Here is a 14,555-nt window from a genome sequence, read left to right as displayed (position 1 = left end):
CACGATTCAAGCTATTTCCTGGAAAATTGAAATCAAGATGGTCTGGACCATTCATAGTCAAAAGAGTTTTCCCATACGGAACGATAGAATTAATAAATTCAAATGGGATTGAATTTAAAGTTAATGGTCACAGAGTTAAACATTACATACATGGTCCGATGGAAGTCGACAACGAAGTTAATCACAATTTCGACACCACAGCTAACTAAGTGTGGGGAGAATCAAGTCTTTAAAGGATAATATGTATTTCTGTTAGAGTTAGATTGTCTGTTTTCGTGTAGTTCTCGAAAATGGAACCTGAATGGTCTTTCCCTAGCAGACCCTAAAGAACTAGTCTTCTCCCCCCATTCTGAATTTTTATTTTTTTTAGGTTTTTATAAAATGAAGACTGCCTGTGAACTAAACCATGGTCTAATGCTACACGCTTTGATTACTAAATGTAATAATGACAAACTACCGAGTGAAATAGCATCAGTAATCAGAGAAAGAATGGACGGAGTTAGAAAAGAATCCAGATGCGAAGATAATAAGTTACAATTTGGTAAAGGAAAATCAAAATCCGCAGCAAAAAGAAGAGCACGACACCTAGAAAGATGTCACAAATGCGGAAAATGGTCACATGGAGGTAAATGTTCAAATAATCAAACCTATTCAAACACCGAATTTGTTACTTTATGCAGAGACGGACCGTTCATATGTTTAGAAGAAAAGACGCTGAATGCTCGAGGTTACGCCTATGTAGCTATGGAAAACCAATTAAACCGACTATCTTATGAATGGGATAGATCATATAACTAAGAAATCTATTTCACATGTATGTTTGTACAGTTTTTATTTTTTTTATTTTTATTTTTAACCTTTTGATAATAAACGCTAATTTGTTCGCTATAAAGTATTAAATTGGTATTGAATAAAATTAGGTTTGGCGACCAAAATTATTGATATCATTCAAAAATTTATTACATCACTGCAAAATTTAACGTTTATTCTTAAGGTATAAATATCTTTAATCAATCAACCCAAAATATTTCAAAAATTCGTCATGAGTTAAATTAGGTCTTGGAACCGAAATTACTTTACCGAAAAGAGGGGCGCATATTTTTGATAATATTTGATTGATTAAAGTGGGATAAAAAGCCAAAAATATTTTTAATTTTATTTTTACCATGTTTTTAAAATTAATATATAAATCTTAAATTAATATTGTAAACTTTGTAAAAACAATATATTTAAAATTGTAAATATTTAAAAAATTAATATAAGTTTGGTGTGAATTTATAATATGAATTTTTAAATTAAGTTTGGTGTGAATTTTTAATTTTTAAAATATGAATTTTTAATTTTATGCATTTCAAATTTTAAGTTTGGTGTGAATTCTTAATATTAATTTTGAATTTTATATTTAAATTGTGTGAATTTAAAAACAAAAATTTACTTTATCTCATTAAGTTAAAAATATAATTTTTAAAATTCGTCATAAGTTGAAGACTAGGTCTTTGAACCGAAATTGCTTTACCCAAGGGAGGGACGAGAACTTTTATTATCATTATTTTTAATCTTATTGAATTAAAGTATAACAAAAACATTAAAAAACCCAAAAATCTTAGCTTTTAAAACAATCGCTACAAAAAGACAAATTTTAAAATTTTGTCGAGGGACGGACTAGGACATCGATCCAAAACGACCTCGTCCTAAATAACAAGGAAAACAAAATTTTAAAAAATTAATTACTTAATTGTTTTATAAGTTAATGAATTTATAAAAAAAAAAAAACAAACTCCGCGACTCGCGGAGTTTGAAGGATAAAAACCCCGCGACTCGCGGGAGGACCAAAAATCAGAAAGAAAAAAAAATACAACGCAGAACTGATCAGTTGCAACCCACAAACACACCAATACTGCGAAATAACTGCGCCAAAAAACACGAAAAACACCCCCAAAATCACAATTTTTAACCGTTAATCATCAAATTTTTTTACTAAAATCATGTTGAGAAGGATGCTATCAAGGAATTACTCAAGAAAAACGATAAATTTCTACACCTAAACACCATTTAATCCGAAAATTAGTGTTCTTGAGCAATTTTTTTCCCCAATTTGATATTGATGTTTTTTAGTGTAATTATGCTTAAATTGTTTATGTATTATACTTGTATAACCTAGATTGATGCTATTTAACATGATTAGAAGCCTTAAACTTCAAATTTTGAGTAATCTAGGGTTTGTGTTCTTGAGCAATTTGGGGCTTTTTGATATAAACAGGTTATGGCCGATTTTTGTCATGAATTGTTGCTAAATTAAGTAGTGTAACATGTCTAGGTAGTTAAATGATCCAAACTTTGAGCCGAAACATGATTTTGAGAATTAAAGTGGACTTTTTCAAGTCTAAACTTCATGAACTTGATTTTTGAGAGATAATGCCATTTGAAACTTGTTTAATTGCTAGTAATGATTATTTTGATATGTTATTTGAGTTGAATGCTTATGAACTTGGCGAACATTTTCGTATATGCTTATTTGAAAAAGTGTAGATTTGATAAAAATGTGAAAATGAGCTTAAGTTTGATATAAATTGATCATGTCATTGTAATTATTTTGATTGATGATTTTGCTGACACTAATGCATATTTGGATGCACAAAAATTGTGTTTGATGTGTTTTGCAGACTGAAAGGGGTGAATCTTCATCCCAAGCTCGCAATGCTCCTGCTGATAATGCGAAACAACAGGAGGTAGATAACTACTACAAGCAAGATATACCTCATCCAGTCATGACATTTTCTGATATGCACTTGGAAGATTTGCACCCGAACCTGAGATTTGACAGACTTTGGATAGATTATCCAAAATATCAAAGGGGTTTGCATACTCTTCATTCCAAAGTTGTTGAGGTACCTAGGCTCATAGAATGGGGACCCTTAGAAGCTGTAGAATTAGCCGGGCCAATTAGGGAATTACTTGTACAGGGGTATGGTAATTCTACTTTTAACGACTGGGTACGTTTATTCACCATGCGTAGACCTGTATATAAAGTATGGTGTGAAGAATTGTTGTGTAGTATAGAATTAAATGATCGGGTAGCTAGTTTAACCGATCGATCTTTTATTAGATTTTTGTTAGGAGGTTCGATGCGCCACATGTCTTTACTAGACATGGCTCAGGCTTTACGTATATATACGCCTGAGGAGTTAGCATCTGCCGATTGTAGAGGATTGATACTAAATGGTAGAAAGATAGATGAAAATTTTGATACACATGGTGTATGGAGTCAAATGACAAGCCATCACCGATTCAAAGGGGGAAATTACTCTTATTTGGATATAGATAGAGCTGAATTAAGAGTGATTCATAGGTTTTTAGCTAATTTGATTACACAAAGAGGTAAGAACAAGGAAAAGGTAAATGAAAAGGATTTGTTTTACCATATGTGTATTCGAGACCCACAAAGCGCTGTAAGTATACCTTATTGTGTGGGTTATTATTTATCAGCTATGGTTAGGGGGATGAGACCGCATAGCATAATAGGAGGTGGTATTTTTATTACTTTGATTGCTGAATATCTCGGTGTGGATATAAGTCGGGGGGGATTATTAGTCGAAGAACCAGAACCCCGCGATACTATAGGTTTAAATGTATACCATGGTGCGAAAGTTTTGAAGAGGCAAAATAACGCCGCAGTACAATATCATGGTAGACATCCACAGGTTGAGAGAAACCAACAGCAAGGTAATGTAGGAGGGGGAAATGAAATGCAAGAAATGCAAAGGTTTATAGCTTCACAGGAGTACGAAAATGCTAGACAGAGAGCATTTGAAGATTGGAAAGTTCATCAAAACCAAATCATAGCTCATTGCCAACATATAGGTAGAAACTATATTCCTACGCCAAAACCCATATTCCCTCCCTGGTCTATAGAGATGCAACCACCGTATCCTACGTATAACCCTGCCGAAGCATACTATAGCACCTATGGTTATGCTTGGAACCCCTATTGGTATCAGTATCATCCCTAGTCTACTTAGTTTTATTTATTTTGTAATTTGTAATGTTGATACGTTTAATACTTATGTTAATATTGTAATAGTTTTTATAATTTTCTAACTTTTATTCTTAGATTTTAATAATTTTTGAATGTGGGGTAATATACCAAACTTCAAAAATATGTATATATGTTTGCAGTTTATCTTATGTACACAACAGGGTAAAATAACGCATTTTCAAAGACTGGCATTAAGTTCAGCAAAAGCAACTAATTTTGACGACAAGATGCAAAATATATGTGAAATAACAACAAGACGGAATGAACAAATGATGTGCACCATTTATCATTCAGCAAACAAACACAAATATGTTTGGAAACTTTGGTAAAATTTAATCATTTTCACACAAATCACCCTCAATAATTTAAATTGTTACTGATTTCTTGCAAATGAGGGCATTGCAAGATCTTAAGTGTGGGAAGGGGTTAAATTCTTTCGGATTTTAAAATTTTTACTTTATACACTTGGTTACCATTAAAAATACTAGTAAAGCAGTAGTTGTATTAGAATCTAGTGCTCTCTGATAATAAAGAACAGCCCTAGTCTTATATACTGACTACCCAATTCTAGTAAAATTTTTCAAAATTTTCAATTAAATGAACTCAAAATCATGTTTATACATATTTATGAACGATAAAACTAGGTTTTAACACCGAAATTATTGTAACCTCGGAAAGGACATAAATTGAGAAACAAACCAAAATGTTAAAACTCATTTAAAATGGAATAGAGAACAATAAAAAGGAAAATAAAAGCCAAGTGTGGGAAAATTCTCCAAGTTATTCAAAACATATGTCACATATTTCTGTAACAAATAACTGAAAATACTTTTGCTTTGGACTAAACTAAACTATTTTACCCGAAGAAAGAAAAGAAGAGATGGATCTACACGATGAATCAATTCCATCATTAAAAGGAAGTAAAGTCTTCCGAAAAAGAAACGCGCTTCTTGATTTAAGTCAAGAAGTTGTCGTCCAGACCAGCTGTAGGTTGACGAAAAATCGAGAAAAGTCATCACTAAAATCAGCAGGAAATCTACGGACCTCAGCATTAAACGGGGTCGCCAGGTGGTCAGATTTATCCTAACCATGAGAAGGATTTATCTCGTACAATGGGGGGCACCATGCAAATTAGCTTGATAAGACTAATGAATCAGATCCCCAAAAAGGATAATCTCCTTAAAGATTAAAAATCAGCTTTTAAGACTGATATTACTCAATCCTTGAGATTGACCTTAAAGATTGAGAATTCAAACTCATGAAATTCAATGATATCTAAACTCGAGCTTGAACGAGAAAATATTTTGATCAAAATTATAAACCGATTTGTTTTCTGAAAACCTATTTTCAATGCGTTCGTTACCATTGAACGTAAAATCCTGAGAATTCATTGGAATTCATTAGGTCACCTGAACTAAATCGGGTGTCAACCGTAAGAACGGTGGTTGCATAGTGGTCAAAGACAGGACCTTGTGCCAGACCGAAAAATCATAAGGGTGAGCTTTACTATTGCTCCTACCAAGGATAGTAATTGCGTCCGACACGTTATAGACCATAATTAAAAGCATGTCAGGGGACATTGCCTTAACAGTTGCTTGTTCAACGTTTTCCTTTACAACCGGACGGTAGTTTACCGAAAGGTAATATACGGGACAAGTAAACTGGATGTGTTGCTTTCCAAATACAAGGTTAGCAAGTGGGTGACACAAAACCATAAGTTTTGAGCTAAAATTTTCAAATCTGAAACCCACCAAACCCACAAAAATATTTTACAAACACCGGTAAAGGGTTATTCCGGAAAACTTATCTAGGGTAAAAACTAGATTTAATTTTCAAAAGATCAAATGTTTTCATAAAGATCCAATTTCCTTAATGGATCTAAATTTTTATAGTCATGTGGGACTGTAAACCATATCGTTACTACCATTGTTCATACCGCCGTATAGAAATCACTGATGTACAAAGTGTGAAGAATAAAGAAGTGATTCTAGTATTTCAAGACGATATTGCTTGAGGACAAGCAACGCTCAAGTGTGGGAATATTTGATAATGCTAAAAACGAACATATATTTCATAGCATTATTCCTCAAGAAAGACAAGCTTTTAGTTGCAATTGTTCTATTTAAAAGTGATATTCGTTTAAATAATAAAAGGTGAAGACAAAAGACAGATTCGACGAATTGAAGACGCAAACGACCAAAAAGCTCAAAAGTACAAAAGACAATCAAAGAGGTTCCAATTATTGATAAGAAACGTCTCGAAATTACAAGAGTACAAGATTCAAAACGCAAAGTACAAGATATTAAATTGTACGCAAGGACGTTCGAAAATCCGGAACCGGGACATGAGTCAACTCTCAACGCTCGACGCAACGGACTAAAAATTACAAGTCAACTATGCACATAAATATAATATAATATTTAAATAATTCTTATAATTATTTATATATTATATAAATAAATAAAAACCGTCGGCAAGAAAGACTCCAAATTGTGTGAGCTGTATTTACAAACTCCGCGACTCGCGGAGTTTGAAGGCAAAAAGGGCCGCGAGTCGCGGAGCCCCAAATTCTGCAATTCCCTATAAAGCCAACCGAATTCTGATCATTTTTCATCAAACATATATCCATCCATCTCTCTATCTATATCGTAATATTTATATTTATAATTTATATTTTAATTTTAATTATAATTCTAATAATAAGGGTATGTTAGCAAATGTTGTAAGGGTGTAAGGCGAAATTCTGTCCGTGTAACGCTACGCTATTTTTAATAATTGTAAGTTATGTTCAACCTTTTTAATTTAATGTCTCGTAGCTAAGTTATTATTATGCTTATTTAATCCGAAGTAATCATGATGTTGGACTAATTACTAAAATTGGGTAATTGGGCTTTGTACCATAATTGGGGTTTGGACAAAAGAACGACACTTGTGGAAATTAGACTATGGGCTATTAATGGGCTTTATATTTGTTTAACTAAATGATAGTTTGTTAATGTTAATATAAAGATTTACAATTGGGCGTACCTATAAATTACCATATACACTCGATCGGACACGATGGTCGGGGTATTTATATGTACGAATAATCGTTCATTTAACCGGACACGGGAATGGATTAATAGCCACTAGAATAATTAAAACAGGGGTGAAATTATGTAAAAGGACACTTGGCATAATTGATTACAAAATATTAAAACCTTGGGTTACACTCAGTCGACATCCTGGTGTAATTATTAAACAAAGTATTAAAATCTTGTTACAGTTTAAGTCCCCAATTAGTTGGAATATTTAACTTCGGGTATAAGGATAATTTGATGAGGATACTCGCACTTTATATTTATGACTGATGGACTGTTATGGACAAAAACCAGACGGACATATTAAATAATCCAGGACAAAGGACAATTAACCCATGGGCATAAAACTAAAATCAACACGTCAAACATCATGATTACGGAAGTTTAAATAAGCATAATTAATTTATTTTATATTTTATTTCCTTTATTTTATATTTAATTGCACTTCTAATTATCGCATTTTTATTGTTATTGTATTTAATTTCATTTTTAATTATCGTACTTTTTAATTATCGCAAGTTTATTTTATCGCACTTTTATTATTCGCAATTTCATTATCATTATTTACTTTACGCTTTAATTTAAGTCTTGTATTTATTTTTAATATTTTACATTTGGTTTTAACTGCGACTAAAGTTTTAAAATCGACAAACCGGTCATTAAACGGTAAAAACCCCCCTTTATAATAATAATATTACTTATATATATATTTGTATTTTTATAAAAGTAAACTAATATAGCGTTAAGCTTTGTTTAGAGATTTTACCTGTGGAACGAACCGGACTTACTAAAAACTACACTACTGTACGATTAGGTACACTGCCTATAAGTGTTGTAGCAAGGTTTAAGTATATCCATTCTCTAAATAAATAAATATCTTGTGTAAAATTGTATCGTATTTAATAGTATTTCCTGTTAAAATTAATAGCTATTTTATATACACCTCGCGACACATCAATATTACTATAGAGATCGAGCCTCTCCATTAGAGCATTAGTGACTCATATATATAATGTTCACGCTAACAAATGAATAACTGTTATGATTTTAAAATGTCAAAAGTGGTGGATGACAACTTCCACAAGAATCCAATATTTAGGAGACAAAATTGAATGAAGATCTCGTTCTAGATTTTATACAGTAAATCTTAAGTATTATAAATATGCAACTGATGAATGTAAATAATATGTGAGTACCAAAAATATAATATACTCCATTACTCCTTATTTTCTCTCTTTCTCTCATTCTTATTATAACAATAGAAGTATCCAAATAATAGGTTACTAAAGGTAATTATAAATAAATTATAACACGTTATCAGCACGAAGTGCTCCGTATAATCAAAGTTTATCTAAGCAAGCACAAGTCACTAATCAAGGTAAGAAATTCTTTAACGATATCTTCTATTATTTATTAGTAAGGTAAATATTATTATCATCATACGTAAAATTATATTTCTGTAATCTAACTTTTATTAACTTCACTAACATTTATATTTATGTTATTTAAGTTATATATGGTCGGTTATACCTCCTGAATTATATTTCTATAATCTAACTTTTATTAACTTCACTAACATTTATATTTATGTTATTTAAGTTATATATGGTCGGTTATACCGCCTGAATTATATTTATGTAATCTAACTTTTATTAACTTCATTAACATTTATATTTATGTTATTTAAGTTATATATGGTCGGTTATACCGCCTGAATTATATTTCTATAATCTAACTCTTATTAACTTCACTAACATTTATATTTATGTTATCTAACATTTATGATTACTAATGTTTATTCTTAAAATTTATTATTTATGCATAATATGTTTATTCTCTTAATATTCGTATTTATACTAAATGTATTTATAGTAATCGTATTTGTACTAATAAAATTCTTTTATTAAAATTATTATTAATACAACGAGTACATAACAGTCGTTAACGTCAACTAACGACGTTACAACGGTCATATATACATAACGGTTGTTAACGTCAACTGACGACGTTACAACGACTATATTTTTCAAATATAAAATAAACATCTCCGTTTTCACATTTTCACAAATCAATCTTCATTTTCTCAGATTACCACTCTCAAAAAGTTTTTTGTAAAGATGATTCACACAAGGATGATTTTTTCTACTGTATTAGTCATACTAACTATCATTATTGTTGCTAATATACCACCGGGTAAACCTATATTCTATCCTGCTCTTGTGGTTTTATCATTTGTAATCATGCCATTATTCTGTTGTTTGCAACTTATGAATTTAAAATGATTCTAATTTCATTTTATTATTTGTCTATGAATAGAAGTTGATTATGATTATGATTTATGTTGTTCATCTTTTTTATAATAGAAAATGTCGAATTTGAAAAGTCTTAAATTTGCTCCATTAGAATCAAGTGGGAACAACTACTTAACATGGGCTATGAATGTAGAAAAACATCTCGAATCAATCGGTATTTTAGAAACCCTGAATGAAAATAACAATTGTTCCGAACAAGAGAAAGCAATAGCAAGTATTTTTCTTAGCAACATATTGACGAGTCTTTAGAATCTACATATTATATGATCGAAGATCCAAGTGTATTATGGAAAATACTCAAAGATAGATACGATATTAATTATCAATAAATAACAGTGATCCATGAAAGAATAAAATTGAAGATGTTAGTAGACGCTCTTATAAGAATCCCGGAGATTCTTATTAATGATCTAGTAACGTGGATCATCAGTTTCATGACCCGTCCTAGTCCATCTGAACGAAGTCCATATCGATTATAAACAATTCACAATAGTTGATTACATCGCGAGGTTCATGACCTCTATATGATACATTTTACAAACATTGCATTCGTTTTTCGAAAGACAAACTTCTTTACATCGAAAGTTGACGACATGCATGCTATTTCATAATATATCCAACTATAATTGACTTAATAATAATCTTGATGAACTCGACGACTCGAATGCAACATCTTTTGAAATATGTCATGAATGACTCCAAGTAATATCTCTAAGATGAGCAAATGCACAGCAGAAGATTTGTTTCGTACCTGAGAATAAACATGCTTTCAAGTGTCAACCAAAAAGGTTGGTGAGTTCATTAGTTTATCATAAATAATCATTTCATAATTTTAATAGACCACAAGATTTCATTTTCAGTTCTCATAAATATACGTCCCATGCATAGAGACAAAAATAATCATTCATATGGTGAACACCTGGTAACCGACATTAACAAGATGCATATAAGAATATTCCCTATCATTCCGGGAAATCCTTCGGACATGATATAAAACAACATCGAAGTACTAAAGCATCCGGTACTTTTGATGGGGTTCGTCGGGCCCATAGATCTATCTTTAGGATTCGCGTCAATTAGTAGATCGGTTTACTAATTCTTAGGTTACCAAGCAAAAAGGGGCATATTCGGCTTCGATCATTCAACCATATAATGTAGTTTCAATTACTTATGTCTATTTCGTAAAACATTTATAAAAATTGCGCATGTATTCTCAGCCCAAAAATATAAAGGGTAAAAAGGTAAATGAAACTCACATCACTGTATTTTGTAGTAAAAACACATATGACGATACTGAACAATGCAGGATTGACCTCGGATTCACGAACCTATATCATTTGTATATTTATTAATACATATAATCGTAGTCAAACCAATATTTATATTATTATCAATGATGTAGGTTATATATTTAATATTTTATAAGTTTCATTATTATTATTTACATATTTTCATTTCATATATAAAAATATTAATATAGTTAAGTTGTACGTATTAAATATACTTATATATAAATATCATTTATTTTATATATCTTACTTATTATAAAAATAATAATAGAGTTAAGTTATATATATTAGATATATTTTTATGTAACTAATATTTATTTGGTTAAAATAATACTAATAAATAAAAAGTCGTAATATCTTTATAATAATAATATCAGTAGTTATAATAATATTAATACTCATTTTAAAAGTAGTGATAATAATAATACTGATAATAATAATAATAATAAAATAATAATAACAATAATAATCTTGATAATCCTATTAATAATAATAATAATCATAATCTTAATATTTTGTGTTAGTTAAATAATAATAATGATATAATTATAATAACAATAATAATAATACTAGTAATATTTATACTTGTATCTATACTCATAATAATGATAGCAATAATGATAATAATAATAAAGATAACTAATATTCGTACTACTTAGCAACAAAAATCCTTATGTTCATAATACTAGTAATAATAATATAAACTATATTAAGGTTAATAATTTTACTAATCATGTTATTAATACAAATATTGATACTAATTAATAATAACATAATACTAATCAACAATTATAATCCTACTTATAATAATGCGTATATCAATATTAACAATACTAATTATAACACTAATAACAATAACATAATAATTATAATAACAATAATAATAATAATAATAATGATAATGGAAATGGAGTTAAAAGTATATACCCTTTAAAACTTCCTCTAAAAAGAATTGGCCAAGATGGGACTCGAACCTGTGACCACTCGCTCACCCGTACCCCTCCTTAACCATTCGACCAGTTGAGTTTTTCTGGAATAATATACCCCGAATTCTTTATAACCCGATTCATTATTATTCATCTTCTTCATCCAAAATGTTAGCCCATTCATAATCAATATCAATATACTCTTGATAATAATTACCATATGATTTTTGAGACTTAATATCCAACACAGAAAACTTCTAAATTGTGATTAATTTGTTTGAAAAAAAAATAAAAATAAAAGGATTTATGCTGCTACTGTTCGTCGTTGCAATATTAGGAAGAAAAAAATTTATGTTGAGATTTAATACGTTTTGGACAAAGTTTATAAAATGAATTAAGTTTAAAATTACTCCTAGAATCTATCCGTATCCTCAATTGAACCTAAATCAACAGTTGGAGATCGAATTTTACGATGAACGAAAAAGTTGACTTTTGAACTTAAAATTTTGACTCAAAAATTCAAGCTTGATATAACGAATTGAAACCTGATATTTTGCAAAAAAATTGAGTGATTGATTACTAACAAGACTGCATTTAAGGATTTGGATAATTGATTTGATTTGAATTTTTGGCTAAAAAGATGAACCACGGAGTATTTCGAGCTTTTTATATATTTTTTTTTCTCTGTTTTCAATCCTCAATTGCAAGTGTGAGTAGTTGTACATAAAGATGTAAATCGAAAATTTGATGCAGTAACATCATGTGATCCATTTTTATTTGATATACAAATTGATATGGACTTGAAAAAAAAAACGACAAGAACAAAAAAATATACAATTTAATAAGTAATCATGATTGTGATATATAACTACTTTAAATCCTATATATCTACTGTTAATGATAAATAATTGAAGATACTCTAATAATAATGATGCATTTATTAATTTTATAATTTATAAAAATACAATAATAATAATAATAATAATAATAATAATAATAATAATAGAAATAATAATAATATTAATAATAATATTAATGATAATAAAAATAATAAGTTTATTATTAATGATAATGATAACTATGATGATTTTTAATGATAATATTTATAGTTATAATAATAATAATAGTGTAACAATATACATGTATCAAACTTTATATCTATGTATTATATAATGTTAATAATACAGATATTAATATTAATATTAATATTTATTTTAATGAAAGTGATAATAATAATAATAATAATATTGATAAATTTGGAAAATAATAATGAATATTATATTTACTTCATGACCAACTTATAATTTCAATTATTCTTATAATATTATTTATATCTTTATACCCCTAAAATTATTAGAATCTAATTAATTACAATTATAACAGTAATAATAACAGTAATATTAATAATACAAATATTGATGTTAGTATTACTAATAAGAATGAAAGTAATGCTTATATTATTACAACAATTATATTCTTAACTGGTAATTTAATATATTTATACAACAATTTATTACTTATGTAATGTATATTAAATATATATATATATATATATATATATATATATATATATATATATATATATATATATATATATATATATATATATATATATATATATGATACATATATTTAATATTTAATATTTATACATTTTAATATATTGCAATATATAATCATCAATTATATAAAAATCATATTCAAATATATATTCATTTTAACAACCTTATGATTTTGTATATTATTTTACTTATTTATTATTATTTCAAATTATTATATATACTTACATTTATATATGTATATATATGTATATATGTATATATATTTACATATTTATTTATAAACAATTGTTCGTGAATCGTCGGGTAAGTTCGAAGGTCAAATGAATATATGAAACAGTTCAAAAGTTTTGAGACTCGGCATTACAGACTTTGCTTATCGTGTCGAGTTCATATAAAGATTAAGTTTAAATTTGGTCGGAAATTTCCGGGTCGTCAAAGTACCTACCCGTTAAAGAAATTTCGTCCCGAAATTTGAGTGAGGTGGTCATGGCTAACAATAAAAATGTTTTTATGAAGAATATAAGTTGATAAATAGAGTTTTATCACTGTTGGGTAATATGAATACGACAATTTGATTACTCGAAGAATACGAGTGAAGCTATCGTAAAAGAGTGAAATGAATAAATATAGTTTCGTCCTAACTTTTCACGTTGTCCTGGTTAAATTTAGAAAATAAGGTGCGTCCTAACTTTTGACGTAGAGGTTTGAATTCCGGAATTCAAGGGATTTAAAGAAAATCTTCGGAATCTAAAAGATTTAATTCTTCGACGAATAAGGAAACTAAGATTTCTATAATTAAATACGGTGATCTGCCTCGATTACCCTGTCTGATATTTCCATTATAAATTAAACTTTTTCCGTTTCATTATTTTCACCATTCCTATACTTTCTTTCTTAGTTCATACATCCAAAAGATTGTGAAATGCTTAATCCAGTTCTAATCCCTGATATTTTCCTAATTATCATTTCTGTCATCCTTCTTTTCAATCTTCCACCAGAAAAATCTATTTATTTTTACTATTACCTTGGGGTGATACTATTCTTAATTATACCGTGTCCTTATATTGCTATTCGTATTAATATCCACGGTTTGTAATCTCCGTGTTGTAATTGGACTTTATATTTTCTCTTATATTTTGGAGCTTTTTGCCTTTTTATTCTCTTCTCGACCTCTAGGAAAGCGAGTAACGGTCCAGAATTCATAAGTATGGAGTTTCGAATGAACTTCATGTTCTAAACAAGAAAGGACGTAATCGCACGATTTGATTTGTCAAATTACCTAAATCACTGAGAATAGAACTATTAATAATATACTTTCTTGATATGTTCAGAAGTTAAGCAGAATGAAAG

This window comes from Rutidosis leptorrhynchoides, chromosome 9 (assembly GCF_046630445.1).
Source record: "Rutidosis leptorrhynchoides isolate AG116_Rl617_1_P2 chromosome 9, CSIRO_AGI_Rlap_v1, whole genome shotgun sequence".
NCBI lineage: Eukaryota > Viridiplantae > Streptophyta > Magnoliopsida > Asterales > Asteraceae > Rutidosis > Rutidosis leptorrhynchoides.
This window is presented reverse-complemented; position numbering follows the sequence as displayed.